At 38.7% G+C, this 15729-nt stretch overlaps 1 long non-coding RNA gene across 1 annotated transcript; it reads left to right on the top strand.

Annotated features, from left to right (window-relative positions):
- The first annotated feature begins 989 nt into the window (after nucleotides 1-989).
- Nucleotides 990-14068, top strand: LOC137049753 (uncharacterized). Its single transcript, XR_010899704.1, has 3 exons — nucleotides 990-1244; nucleotides 3345-3444; nucleotides 13900-14068. It is a non-coding gene; the product is annotated as an uncharacterized lncRNA (long non-coding RNA).
- Nucleotides 14069-15729: the final 1661 nt, after the last annotated feature.

Below are 15729 nucleotides of genomic sequence, written 5' to 3'. Positions count from 1 at the left end.
AACACGAAAGATAAGATGGGTGAGGATATGGACTGCAGATAAGGTGAGGTATAAGGAAGAGGATGTAGGGGAAAAAAGATCTCACACAAATGTTCAAAGTTCACATTCATGACCACTGCAATCCCGCATATAGCCCTTCATCTTAACAAGATCTGTTGGTTTCTACTGATGAGGGAAATACAGTAGATTCCAAAAGTCTAAAACTAAGGGAATAATTCTTCAATTTGGAAATAAACATTGTGTTTTAGAATGTAAAAAAATTGTAAAACAAAGAAGGAAATTAAGATTTTACACCAGTTCACTAATAACACAAGCTTACTGACCATGTGATCTCTTTACGCATGGTCAGTATTTACTTTTTCAAATCCTGACTTTTTTTTATTTTTTTTTATTTTTTAATGGCCAGCTAACAGAACCTTACAGTGGGCTAGAAAGATGTTGCAGTCTTTTCTTCCCCGTTTTAACGTAGGCCTATATCAGAGTGAAATGGCTTCTCAAACAAGAACAAAAATGTAGGACAGCTTGAAAATGTAGATTAGGCTAAAGATTATGAAAGCACATGAATAAAAAGCAAAATATGCGCACACATAAATATTATAATAAATAGCTACTGCAACATTCCATACAAAATAAGAATGGCCACTTTTGATTTCATGTTGACTGTAAGACTAGATCCTATAGGCAAAAACCTTTATACTAGTGGAAAGAAAATGTGCAAAATACACATTGAAGTATATACTGTTAGAATCATACAAAATATAAAATTAATAACAACTAAGGGAAGAATAATTATATTTTATTTTACAACTAATTAGTTATTTTACAACTAATTATATACAAAATAAAAATAATCAGGCTAAATGGTATTAGAATCACAGATACTTCACCGTTGTCTACTTCGCGAATGAATCACTCTTTGGAGTCGGTTCTTTTTAATAAATCGGTCAAAGGAGATAGCTAAACACAGACAGTATGAATCGATTCACGATTCGGTGTAAGTCAGTTTCTGACAGTGACAACGCGCTCGCGCGTTTCATCGTTTGGAGCGGGTTGTATTAACTTACTTATCAAAACATTAAACATAGACTTTAGAAGATAGAAAACGCGAAATGCTCTGGACAAAGTGGAAATTCACCTAAGCCATTGGAACCAAACCTGCAAAAGTGTCCTTTGTTGGTTGGCAATGAAGAATTCATTTGGAGTTTGGACACCTGCACGTGCAGCTTGTAAACGACTCGACTTAGGTAAACAAGTAATTACATCAAAACGCTGAAAATGCCAGAAACAATATGTTGTTGTGCTGTTGTTTAAGGCCTAACGTACTAGTATTAGTTCAACCAAGGTTACAACAACTTATCCATTTGCTATTCTATAGTTTAACCATGGTGTAATCAATTAGTCAAAAAACACGGTTACTACATTTTTACTATGATAAAACCATGGTTAATTTTCATAAGGGATATTAATAATCAAACATTAAATGCAACATGTTTTATGTTTCGCAATATTTTCTTGCATACATTTAAATTTACCACTTGTGAAATGTTTATGTTTACCTCGCATTGTCTAGTCAGCATATCTGTCATGAGTAGGCCCATGAGACTTTACGTGCATCAAAAATATTATCTTTCAGTGGCCAATTCAGAGTTGGTGTGAAACTGCAAAAAACTTGGTATGACAAAACGTACAACAGTTTTGTCTGCACTGACATGTTATAGGTAACTGTGGGTAATGGCCTTTACATTCAGTTATATATCTATTGCTATTAATAGTGCTTTATGTTCACAATCAAATAAACAGTGAATCCCACATGCTTGTGAATCCTCCAAACCATCAGCACCCATTACCAAACCAAACCATGGGAATCTTCACGCAATACCATGTAGCCTTATTGACTAAAGGCTTAACGGATTCTCTGTATCCATCATGGTCTCTTGCCCGTAAGCCGGTGTCTTAGCGATCATCTCCCCTCCATGTTTGAGATGTGCCGAAGAGATGAGTCGAATGGCCTCCCACCCCATACTTATCTATCTGTTTGAGCCTCAGCTCCATTTCCAGCACACAAAAGAAACTATTAGAGCCTGGAACCTGCACAGGGTGCCTTGCTGAAAAGGAAGATGAATTAGCAAGTCTAAGTGTGTGCAGAAAGTGAGAGCGGATCGACTGGAGGTCTGGCACAGGTCACCTTCATAGATTAAAGGGGATGAGAGTCACCTGGGCCCATATGCAAGAGAAATCTCAAGAGTGAGAGCGCTGGCGTGGCATCAGCTCCCCGCTGTCCATAAGATCAGCATTTCAGATTTCTGCATTTACACAATTTTACATGCAAAGTCACTTTTATTTCTCCTAACTCTAATGCCAAAAAGTGCAATGGTAAATTTGACAAACCATGGCAATAAATGCCTTTTGGATAAGTAACATCATGTTAACTAAAGGTCACCTTAAACAGTGAGATATATATATTATATTAGTAAAAAAAAAAAAAAAAAAATATATATATATATATTATATCTATAAATATATATTTTTGAATATTTATATATATATATATATATATATATATATATATATATATATATATATATATATATATATATATTTTTTTTTTTAATATTTTTTTTTTACTAAGTAGCAAACACAGGTAACACATGGAGGATTCAGCATGGTTTGCTCTCCAATCACACATCCTCTTCATTGGAAGAATTAGCAATCAAGAGAAAATCACGGAGGAATTCATGTCATATAATCATCATTTGAGATAATTGCACTTAGGCTGGTAGAAATGCAGTGACATGTACATGCAAAAGCTTCATGACCTGCAAAGTGCTTAATGGGTTAGTTCACCCAAAAATAAAAATGTGATGTTTATCTGCTTACCCCCAGTGCATCCAACATGTAGATGTCATAGCCCTATTCGGACAGGAACATGGGGACGTGGGGGTAAAGTAATGTTATCTCAGGACGTCTGATATATTAATGGCCAATTTGCATGGGATAAGATTGGGAGGAGTAACTCGCTTTACGCACCACAGTAACCTCCTTGTCGTCATGTGCGTATGACATTGCCGTTATCACGTGAGCAAACACAAAACATGAGCTGTTATCATTGCTGTCTTTCTCATAAATATTACATTGGTGTTATATTAAAATTATCATATTTAGCAGGTTTTTTTAGGTCCACTTTTTTTGTGTGCATGGCAAGAACTGTCATAATTTAGTTTTTAATGACCATTTTCCACCTCGTTTCTGACCCTTAGGATTAAGTGGGACAATTTTTGCTGCTGTGCATTTGGAAACTGACACTTTGCATGCAAGTGATCAACACAAATTTGGTCTGCTCACAGATGATCTGGGATCTTGTTCACCTACTCGTTTCTAATGTCGGGATCCTTCAGAAGGATATACGGAGTAGCAGCTGCTGCACACGTCCAGGAACAGCTCAAGGTTTGCTCAAGATTTCCATTTCTTTTCTCTTAAATGGTGTAGAGTTTTCTGGTGTTTATTAGAAATAGGAGTGTATATCCTTATCTATATTTCCTGCTCACTATGACTGAACACAAAAACATTTTCTTTTTCTGAAAGTTTCATTCGGATGTAACAATATGGAAGAAAAGGTCAATTGCAACTTCCATTACAACTATAAATCTAACACACAAAAAAATAAATAAATCTTCTTGGGGGATTGGTTTCTAGGAACTTGCAATGTGGACTAAAATATTAATTATCTACAGACAATTTTTTCAACAGCAAATTTTTCTTTTTGTATCTACATATAGGAAACTGCAAAGTTAGCATTTTCCTGATGTTTTATTTGGTGCTTATCGAATATTTTCAGTTTTCTCTTACACCATCGTTCAATGTCATCAACTTCACTTTGTTCATTCTTCAAGAAGTGTGAAACCTCTGTATGTTACTTTTAGACTGCCACCTACTTGGGATATCAAATAATAATACAACAGGGTAGTGAGGTACCTTTGCTTTGCTCTATGCAATGTAGCGTGCTGGTCCTGTTTATTTTCATTAAAAGGTTTTAGTTGCAAAAACATAAGTATCATCAGGATTTAATGTCATTGCATTATGTCATGAAGTAAAATAGAGGCATTGAGAATCAGGAAGCGAGTGCAATGAGAAAATCATATAGTTTTTGAAAATTTGTATCTTAAATTTGTAGTCTGTGCAGTCAAGCATGCCTTTACAAGTGCACAGTTGCTTTTGAAATGTCAATTTGCATACAAAAGAGCTCAGAGCAGGGGCTGATATTTTATATATATATATATATATATATATATATATATATATATATATATATATATATATATATATATATATATATATATATATATATATATATATATATATATATATATTTATTTTTTGCTCACCAGCCACTGTGGCTAGTGGTCTTCCAAAGTTACTATCACTCAGCATTTTCCCTAGCCACTGGCCATTTATTTATTTATTTATTTATTTATTATGCGCAGCTTGTCGGTGAATCATGACTCTGTGATCAGTTGTAAATGCTGCTCCATCTGAAAACCAATATGCCCTACAGAAGTACGATAACACGCATCATTCCAGGAAATCCCCATGGACATCATACTATGTTTATAGCAGAATAAACAAAAGATTGAAACATTTTGATTAATTCAAACATGATTAATAAACACACGACTCTGACAATATATAGTTTATCTGGTTTATCTGCCTTCTTGGTTTCATAATCCCATTAAGCCAAATCGGTTTTAGTGAGATTTTGGGTTAATTGCGATTAATCGTGCAATATATATATATAATATTTATTTATTTATTTTTTTTATTTTTTTTAATGTTTTATATATCATCTCATAATTTGGCGGCAGGTATATTTGGCTGCTGTCACATTAAGACCTGGCTCACAGATCCATTATACTGATGCGTTTTCTTTCTCAACTGTTTACTTTACCTTAAAGGTGCCATGTGTAAAAATTGAGGTAAAAATATTAAAAAAAAAGACCTACACGCATCAAAAGAATGAGAAGAAATAAGGGCAATGATGTCATTAAAAAAATGTCAAGTTATAGTGCTGCAGAGATATCAACCTTAATTAGCAGTAGCATTACTAGCCCCGGCCCGACAGGCATCGTAATACCAGTCTCGGCCATGGGAGGCGGTATGCGGGCAACATAACCTCCAGCCAACCTGGCGTACTTGAACCTGATGTCAATCGTGTGGAAAGTACAGCCCACTACTTCATTTCAGTTCAGGGAAGAGAGTGGACGGATGGCCGAAGCCCTTGGCCCCTAAAATGTATCTGATATGATAAAAATAGCTGTTTTTACCTGACCGGAATAAGCGGAAGTGGGGGCGCCGGACGACTGTGTCCAGTCCCGTCATAATAAAAGTCCCGATACTCGCGAGCCGTTTAGAATAGGCACCCTCCACTGGACGAAAAGTTGCATAGTGCACCTTTAAAACATAATTGACTGTATTTACGTGAATACTCACCAAGACCGGCAATTTGATATTATTTTGTGTGTATTTGACTGTTTAATTGCAAAAAGCAGTGGAAAAAAATGTATTGGAATCTTTTATCTGTGGATGTTTTGAAGTTAATGAAACTTAAATTAAATTTAAATTAAATTTCTATAGTATATATTTAGTGCACTAAATCTATTGCATCCGTATACATCCAACACATAGGGCTTGCACTATGAACGATGTGCCAGAGACATCTTGTTTCTGGACAATGTTATGCACGTGGCACTGTAGGATTAGAGTTGAGCCTGCAAACCTGTAACACACAGATTGGTCTACAACTGGCTAACAAGAACATTTATTCCCAGGCTGCAAACTATCTGAAGGTCACTAATAAGATAAAGTTGAATCAAAAGCACATTATAAATGATTCTCTGCTCAAGCCCAATCAGGATAATGCTCATGTTTCCTGGGTGTGATGTTCTCTGATGATTATGGGATTGCACTTGTGTTTTTCTCACTCTTTCTGACTGTATGCGTGCTAGTGTTCCCGTGACCTAATACAGTGGAGATATACATATTGAAATATGCACATATTGAAAACAAACATATGCATGTGTGTATATATATAAGGAATATTTCTTGAGCAGCAAATCAGCATATTAGAATGATTTCTGAAGGATCGTGACACTGAAGACTGGAGTAATATGGTCTGGGCCGGAGGAGTCCCGGGGAGTCAAAAAAAGAAGTCAATATCTGGACTCTGGTGTGACCAGCATTTGCCTCATGCAGTGCAGCAAATTTCCTTCGCATAGAGTTGATCAGGTTTTTGATTGTGGACTGTAAAATGTTTGTCCACTCTTCTTCAATGGGTGTGCGAAGTTGCTGGAAATTGTCAGGATCTGGAACCAATGTCGTATACGTTGATTCATTGCATCCCAAACATTGTAAAAAAAAAAAGTTATCTTGGTTTTGTGTAGTTTTGGTTGGGGAGTTTAAAATTTAGTTTAGAAAACAATAATATTGCTTTGTTGTTCAGTTTAGCTGAACTAGTTTTTTTGCAATAAAAGGAAACTGTCAAAAAGCATTTATGTGAACTGCATATTAAGCTGTGTAAGGTACATAAATAAATGCACTCGCAAATGTACAAAACATTTTCAATAATTGTATTTTCACTGAGACCTAGACACACTTTTTGTGGCCACATTGTGACATATTAAATTTAATCAAGTCTCTCACATCTATCTTATATAACTGAATAAACAGTGTCATTATTGAAGAACAGTATAAACATGAACGTTAGAATTAGCGTCACACAATCGGTTTATACCAGGAAGTCTGTGAAGTGTGCAGTAATTACATTTGATTATCAGTAAAACCCAGTGTAGTAACATTTAAGGTAAACCACTGCATCATCTTGGACCTTTAATTTGAACAATCACACCATCTTCACAATCACATTCAAACACAATGAGCGTGTGTATTTGAGTCAACAGATCGATGAGGTAATAGATGTCTGTGACCTAAGACAGGGCTTTGCATCCTTTAAAGAGTTCAGCAGTGTTTGTTTATCTTTGGGAATGATTTAGAGATGTACAGAATATCAATTCATAACGGTTAAGTGTTTGTGGAAAACTAGACCTTATCAGAATGGCTCATGGGGTGATCATTTTCTCCCATTGATCCCTGCAAATGGTGGCTGTCATTTTAAGAACTCTTCCAATAACTCATGTAATCAAATGGTCAGAATTGGTCTCGTTCTGCGACTGTCACGTGTTTAGGTGAGTCATCCATTTGCAAGGTGAAAAAAAAAATGCATACTGGCTGCTTAGTTATGCTTGGCTTTTTTCATGACAAAATATGTTGGCCTTGGTCTGTCATATGGTGGGGTTGCTGGTGCACAAAAAACATGGATTTTTTAAATTTTTGTCCATTAGTGATTATGTGTGTGTATGATATTAGTGGTTTTCAAATGTTGGCATAGGGTCACAAACGGGGGAAAAACCCTACAATCAATAAAATGCAAGAACACCCAAGGTTACAATAGCCAATTCAATTGACGTTTCATCTTAAAGGTGCCCTAGAATGATTTGAAACCATATGTTAAATTGTTCTCTGATATCTACATAGAGGGTATGTGGCTTATTTAAGGGCAAAAATTGTCCAGATACAGTTTAACAAATCCATTTACAACCTTATGAATTGTCCCTAGGATGTAATGCTCTGTTTTTGCCTTATTTGGAAGGGTCATGAATTGAGCTGTGCTCTGATTGGCTTATTTCAGCAGCTCACAGCTTACAGCAGTTCAGCTGTTCAGCTCGTGAGTCCTGACCATCCTGACAGAACACACACCGAATGAATGACACTTAAAGCAAAACATCTCAAATGGAGATTGCTGAAATGCAGCTTACTTGTTTATTGGTGTTTTCAGATCATCCGTGCACGAGAAAGAGCTTGCATTTGCCAGATTTCAGTAATAAAATCCCCCAAACAGAGATTTTATGTGAAAAGAAACCCATATACTATCTGGTGTTTTACCTAAACATGTCCAATCTGGCAACCATATGCACGCAACTTCTCTCTCACGTGCGGATGATCTGAAAACACCAATAAACAAGTATGCTGCATTTCAGCAGTCTCCATTTGTTCTGATTAAAGTGTGACATTCAGCCTACATTTTAGACTTGTCTTTTTTCATCAACGATATTGCATGTTTATACAACGTTAGTCACAATGTTGGCTAACATTATGCAGTGACTGTGATGTAGCCTAATCTGAAATACAAATAGGCAAAAACATCATAGGAAACACCATACTTCAGTTCTCAAAAATATAAATATATAACTTATATTTTTACAAAATGAATAGCCTTGTCTAATCATTTTAACTTATATGGTGGAAAAGGTGACGTTTGCTAGAAAGGATCGAGTAAACGATCTGTAAGCAAAGTAACTACGTTTGTATTTTGTAATACAAAATAATATTACCCTTTGTCATTAGACACACTATTTTGTTTTGTATGGTACTTGTAGTTTCCTATTGTTACTGTAAGCATCTTGCGTTATCTAGACAATGCTGTCTCTCTAAGAAACGTTTAATCAGAAATTGTTTAAACAGTCAATAAGTGGATAAATCACTACTTACTGCTTGCAGGAATACAGTTGTAATTGCCACTTTCTTCACTGTAAGACGCTGAGCGAAGCTTGCTTGAAATGGGTCGAACAAACGAATGATCTTGAATCAAATTGTTGTGTTATCGGATTATAAACATCAACCATAACTGTTCACATTTTTTTATCTGTGGGAAAGGTAGAAAAGTCTCATGCACAGCCTGGAACATGAAGTGTGTCCATGCAAGCAGCTTGTTTTGATGATTCGCTCCGTCATTTCCGCCTGACAATGAACATGTTTGGACAGATGCAAATGTTGGGGGTGTACATATAAATGATCCCCAATGCTTGCGTCACGGTTAGGTTTATGTTGAGAAGCACTTTTTTACGTGATGTCCATGTACTGAACTCTTATTATTTCACTATGGCAAGGTTAATTAAATTTTTCATTCTAGGGCACCTTTAACTTTCTAAAAGGAGGTTGTTCAAATTCTTTTGTGACTTCGTTAAGCTAGTTAAATTAAACAGAAGCCAACATTGACAGGTTACTGACACCTCACAAGCAAAACAAAACTATAAAAATATTTGACCCAGATTACATTAAAACAGGTTAACTTAGAATAAACTCTTTTTTTTTTTTCCCAACCAGGATGTTTTGTGAAGCTTTGGCTGCTGACAACATGATGTTTGGAAAGTGAAACTGTCATTTGTTCTATTCAGTCTGTCATATAAATAATTTAAGTTGTTGGACCTATGCAGTGTGTGATGATATTTCAACATTTGATTTTAAATGGTAACATCTCATCTTAATCTTAAGAACCTATAGCGTAGTATTGCATCCTTCATATCTGCAAAGAGTCTTTAGTTTGATCATATTTATAAAAGAGAAGATTTCTGAAAACAGCCGAGTTTTGGAGGCGTGCAGCTAAAAAGTCACAAGCGCGCACACACAATACATCATGGCATTATCCCTGGTTAACATTTGACTCACTATACATTTGTGTTGTTTGCATTATACAGGTGCTGGTCATATAATTACAATATCATAAAAAAGTTGGTTTATTTTTGACTAATTCCATTCAAAAAGTGAAACTTGTGTATTATATTCATTCATTACACACAGACTGATATATTTCAAATGTTTCTAAAATTTATTTTGATGATTATAACTGACAACTTAGGAAAATCCCAAATGTATCAGAAAATTAGAATATTACTTAAGACCAATACAAAGAAAGGATTTTTAGAAATCTTGGCCAACCGAAAAGTATGAACATGAAAAGTATAAGCATGCACAGCACTCAATACTTTGGCGTCCTTTTGTCTGAATTACTGCAGCAATGCAACGTGGCATGGAGTCGATCAGTCTGTGGCACTGCTCAGGTGTCTGGTCTCCTGAACGGTCCTTATGTAAAAGTCCAGTGATGCTCCAGCCCCTGAACAGAGTCCAGTGAAGGCTCTTGCCCTTAACCACAAACCAGTGAGGGCTCTGTCTCCTGTACCGGGTCCAGAGAGGACTCTGTCTTTTGTCCCGAGTCCAGAGAGGGCTTTGTCTTCCGTCCCTAGTCCAGAGAGGGCTTCATCTTCCGTCCCGAGTCCAGAGAGGGCTTCGTCCATCCCGAGTCCAGAGAGGGCTTCGTCTTCTGTCCTGAGTCCAGAGAGGGCTTCGTCTTCCATCCCGAGTCCAGAAACAACTCCGTCTTCCGTCCTGAGTCCAGAGAGGGCTTCGTCTTCCGTCCTGAGTCCAGAGAGGGCTTCGTCTTCCGTCCTGAGTCCAGAGAGGGCTTCGTCTTCCATCCTGAGTCCAGAGAGGGCTTCGTCTTCCGTCCTGAGTCCAGAGAGGGCTTTGTCTTCCGTCCTGAGTCCAGAGAGGGCTTTGTCTTCCGCCCCGAGTCCAGAGAGGGCTTTGTCTTCCGTCCCGAGTCCAGAGAGGGCTTCTTTTTCCGTCCCGAGTCCAGAGAGGGCTTTGTCTTCCGTCCCGAGTCCAGAGAGGGCTTCGTCTTCTATCCCGAGTCCAGAGAGGACTCCGTCTACCATCCCGAGTCCAGAGAGGGCTTTGTCTTCTGTCCTGAGTCAAGAGAGGACTCCGTCTTCCATCCCGAGTCGAGAGAGGGCTTCGTCTTCCGTCCCAAGTTCAGAGAGGGCTTCGTCTTCCGTCCTGAGTCCAGAGAGGACTCCGTCTTCCATCCCGAATCCAGAGAGGGCTTCGTCTTCCGTCCCGAGTCCAGAGAGCACTCTGTCTCCCATGCAGGGACTCCAGCCCATGAGCTCGCTCCAAGTATAATGAGTCCACAGCTCTGCCTAAGGAAATTTGAGGGCGGGGGAGGCCACGGAGGGCATCCTAGACACTCCTGCCTTCATTGACACGGCCGAGGAGGCTGTCCCTGAATAGTGTGCGCCACTTTGGTCTCCTGAATGGTGTGTGCCGCCCTGGCCTTCTGACCGGTGTGTGCCGCCATGGCGCCCAAGCTGCCTGAGCCACCTGAGCCGAGCATAGTCCCTTGAGCTACCTGCATCGCCCTGGAGGCTCTCTGGTATACCTAGTCACGCCCTTGTCAGCCCACCCAGGGCACCCACCCTCCCACCCCAGCTTATCGCTCCCGGGAGAGGAGAGTATTGTCACAGCCACCAGCTCATTTACTGCATCTGCACTACACTTCCCTTAATCCTCTCTGCTCACCACCTGCACACACTTCACCATTACCCACACATTCCAGCAATCACCCTCATCATAACTTTAAGCAGTCACTTTTTTTTTCTCCAACTCACTATTTTCTGGTCTCGTCTATTACAAGCACACATGAACTACCTAAAATACTCACCTAAGAAGTAACCTGTATTCCTTACCTGTATATTTACCTGACTCCCTGGAGAACTTGCATGAATTGCCTAACCTGTCTTCTGTTTTCCCATATCCGTTCATCTTCACCTGTTCACCCGTTTCACCAGCTTCCTGCACCATTCCTTCACCTGCACAGAGAACATCATAATTCTAACCAGCTAAGTCACCAAAAAACATCTACTGCCTTTTGACTTACATGTGTTGCATTCCTGCTCAGCTCACTCGTACAATAAAAACTTGTTAACTAACTTACCTTGTCTGTCCTTTTGTGTGTGACAAATGTAGCAGTTTGCTAGTTTAAGAAGGTGCCAGAAACGCTCATTTTAATGACAAGTGTCAACAAATCTGTAAGATTAGCCATTGGAGCATTTACAAGGCTAGTATGTCTGCTGTCAAAGAGTTTGAATCAATCACTCCACAAGTTCTGAAGGAGCTGACATGATTAGTCACAGGCTTAAACATGTTTAATAGTAAGTCTGTTAAGTTGAAAATCATGATTATCTACAGTATTCTGCAGAAAGAAAAGTCATCAAATTGTACAGATGCTGAAAGGAAAGAGCTCAATCCTTAGAATTTAATCGTAAGATTATTGGAACTGTTAGAGATCCTCTTACCATCTTACTATACTTCCAGCTATAGCAGCACAATTCTGGATAAATTGAGTCCCATTTTTTTTTAAATTCTCCCATGATTCTTAATTCACAACTAAACAAAGTAAGGTATTTATTAGAGGTTCTGATTATTTAATGCTATTAAAGCAAAATTTAATTTTTATTGGTTTGAATGAATGATTGAATGGTTGAACGACCAAGTATGGTGACACAAAATAAAAAGTGGTGCTTTTCTAAGCGGGTTAAAACCGATAACTATAATGTATGGCGGAATAGCACTCTGAGAGTACTTCGACATGGCGTAATAAAAAGTCACGCCTGAAAAATCCTCCCTCAAATCTCACCCTCACCCTCTTATTTCCATCAATAGGGGTAAAGGATTTTTCAGTTGTAGTACTCTCAGAAGTGCTATTTCTTACCTTAGCCCGATTCACAATGGCTTGTAATAATGTGTTATAATTTGAGTGGTACTGGTGGATTTCCGCTGGAAATTTGAGCAAGTCTTTGTATCCTTACGTCACATCTGTATAAATAAAGAAAGAGCCCGGCTGATAATAGTATCGCATGTGAGGATGCTGCAGGTGGTGGATCATTTATAGCGTTTTCTCTTTTGATGGCAGATTTTAATTAAGAAATATCCAAATGACAATCATCAGTGACAACTGGGATTCAACTGTAATGAAAAGCTAAAGATTAGACTGTGTAGAAATTGAAATCTACATGTAATGCTAATACACACTATGGATGTAATAGATAAAATCTTTATTTGAAGTGTCAAGTTACTTTTAAAAGGTGATTCACTCTAATTTGATCACTACCGTAACTTTTATCCCAGTACTTCTGTGATGATTTGAATTATTATAACATGAATAATGATATTGTGTGGTAAAAAAAGACTGAAGCTGATTCATGCCTATACATGACAACTGCCCCCTCTCGGTCAGTGGCAGTGCAAACAGATTTGAATATTTTGTTGTGGGGAGACCAACGTTGATTGGTGGGTTTGTAACAGTTAATAATCATGCAGCTCTATTTCCATTGCAGTTGTAGAAAGATCTTTTCTAGCAAGTGACATCACTGAGTTTTCACACCATTTGACGCTGATGTGAGGCTGATAGCAATATGGATGGAAATCCTTCGCATGTGTGATAGCAGATGTGGTATAATTACAACTGAACTTCTTTGGTTTCTTGTGAGAAAAAGTGGCTGCTGGTTCATACATGATGCATAAAGATGCTGCTAGAGGCCCTGATTGAGTTCTATAAGGGTTTTTCACCATTGCTATCTTTGTTTTGATTGGCCCGATCTTGTGATCAGCTGCGTTATAACCATGATGGTTACACTATGGCAGGGAGGCCTGATGGGGGTCATGGCACAGACTCGTGCTCATTTCCATGTAGATTCATAAAATCTTGTTTCTCCTCTGCTTGTCTTTCCTTTCCTCATGTTGTTCAGCCAGCCCTGGCCTTGTCAACGGGCTCTGACAGGCAGGCAAGTTGATGGACGCCCACGCACTTTCTGCAATCTAACTTAGCCTGCAGAACGAATCAGCCACATTGAATTCGCAGTACATGGGTCCCTCCTTCTCACACTCATCTCTCCTTTCCTCACTTACTTTTCCCTTGAAGGAATGGTTAAATGAAAAGACAATTTTTTTCTGTAATTTCGGAGCTAGGCAGCCTCAGTCCTCATTCACATATTAAAAAGTGCAATCGATATCCCAAATATTTTTTTTTGTGCTCCAAGTAAGAAAGTAATTAGAGTTTTAAATGATAACAAGATGAGTAACTGATGATTTTTGTTTGATTTTTTAGATGAACTATTCCTTTTACATTCAGATTCTTCCATTTTTTCTTGCGCTTTGTCTCTCTTCCCCATTCAGAGGCAAAGATGACAGGGTAGCGGCTGGGTGTCACGCCATCCATCAGGGACTGACAGGAGTGTGGCCAAGCCTCCGGTGAGGAATGCCACTGATCTGTAAACCACCGATTGAGAGACGCATGTGGGCCCCGGGGGCAAGGAGGGGCCTCCTCCCCGCATGACTCACTCTTATTACGACAGAGAGATCATTACATCAACTGTGGCGAATGATGGTTCTGACACATTACAGAGGTGTTAGCCTGGTTATATGAATTAACCTAAAGCATCACTTGTGGAATTGCTTGCATAAAACTTCTGAATCATAGAAGTTAATTTGAGTCTGTGTTGGAGTCTGTTCTTCTCCCTGTCAGTTTCTTATGTTCCCAAAAAAGTATAAAAATCAGGTGTGTAATGGTACACAACAATTATAGTTTGTTATGTATCTCAGTTTTTAAGTCATGGTTCAGTATGTTTTCAGAACAGACAACCAAAAAATAATTAAAAAAATAAATAAAAGTAATTATTGATGCAACTTGCAGCAACATACACTGCAGTTTAAAGTGTAATATAAAGTGCGTATACTTCTTTATGCAAAATACTGTATGTTAGCAAAGTATTTACAATGATGTATATATTGTATATGGTATATATTGTGCTCCCATTTTAATCCACTTCATCCATTTGAAGCACATGCCGGCACTTACTCATTGAAGTCTAAAGTTAAACGTAGACTTGCTTGACGTCAGGATAATCCTTTATGCGCAATGGAAGTGCGCATACGTGGATTCGTAATACCATATCTACACCGGACGCGATTGTTGACGTCTCATAGGAAATTCTTTGTCCTTCCTATGAGAAGCATTGTGAGTGCTTGGAGCACATCATGAATATAACAAGGCATCAGTATGTGCATATATAACAATATAACAAGTGACAGTAAACCGACAGTATATACTGTCGGTTTACTGTCACTTGTTTGTTCAGCACATCCCACAGATGCTCGATTGGATTGAGATCTGGGGAATTTGGAGGCCAAGTCAACACCTCAAATATATTGTTGTGCTCCTCAAACCTGCTGTTGTCTTCCTCAAACCATTCCTTAACCTCTTTTGCTTTTTGGAAAAGCGCATTATTATGCTGAAAGAGGCCACATCCACCAGGGAATATCATTTTCATGAAAGGGTGTGCATGGTCTGCAACAATGCTTTGGTAGGTGGTACGTGTCAAAGTGACATCCACAGGGATGGTAGGACCCAAGGTGTCCCAGGTAAGCGACCAGGCCGCCATCATCCATTGCTCTGTGGACCATTTCTGATGCTTAGGTGCCCACTGATGGCACTTTCAGCAGGGGTCAGCTGACTGGTCTGTGGCCATGCAGCCCCATACGCAACAAACTGTGATGCACTGTGTATCCTGACATCTTTCTATCAGAACCAGCAATAACTTCTTGAGCAATTTGAGTTAGAGTAGTTCGTCTGATTGATCGGACCACACGGTCCAGCCTTCGCTGCCCATGTGCGTCAGTGAGTCTTAGCCATCCATGAACCTGTCGCTGGTTCACCACTGTTCCTTCCTCAGACAACTTTTGATAGATACTGACCACTGAAGACTAGGAACACCTCACAAGAGCTGCAGTTTTGGAGATGCTCTAAACCAGTCGTCTAGCCATCACATCACAATTTGGCTGGTCAAACTCGCTCAAATCCTTATGCTTGCTCATTTTTCCTGCTTCTAACACATCAACTTTAAGGACAAAATGTTCACTTGCCTAATATATCCCACCCACTAACAGGTTCCGTGATGAAGAGATAATCAGTGTTATTCACTTCACCTGTCAGTGAAGTCATAATGG

Source organism: Pseudorasbora parva, chromosome 20, assembly GCF_024679245.1.
Source record: "Pseudorasbora parva isolate DD20220531a chromosome 20, ASM2467924v1, whole genome shotgun sequence".
NCBI classification, from domain to species: domain Eukaryota; kingdom Metazoa; phylum Chordata; class Actinopteri; order Cypriniformes; family Gobionidae; genus Pseudorasbora; species Pseudorasbora parva.
The sequence above is the reverse complement of the archived record's forward strand: the minus strand, read 5'-3'. Positions and strand labels throughout refer to the sequence as shown.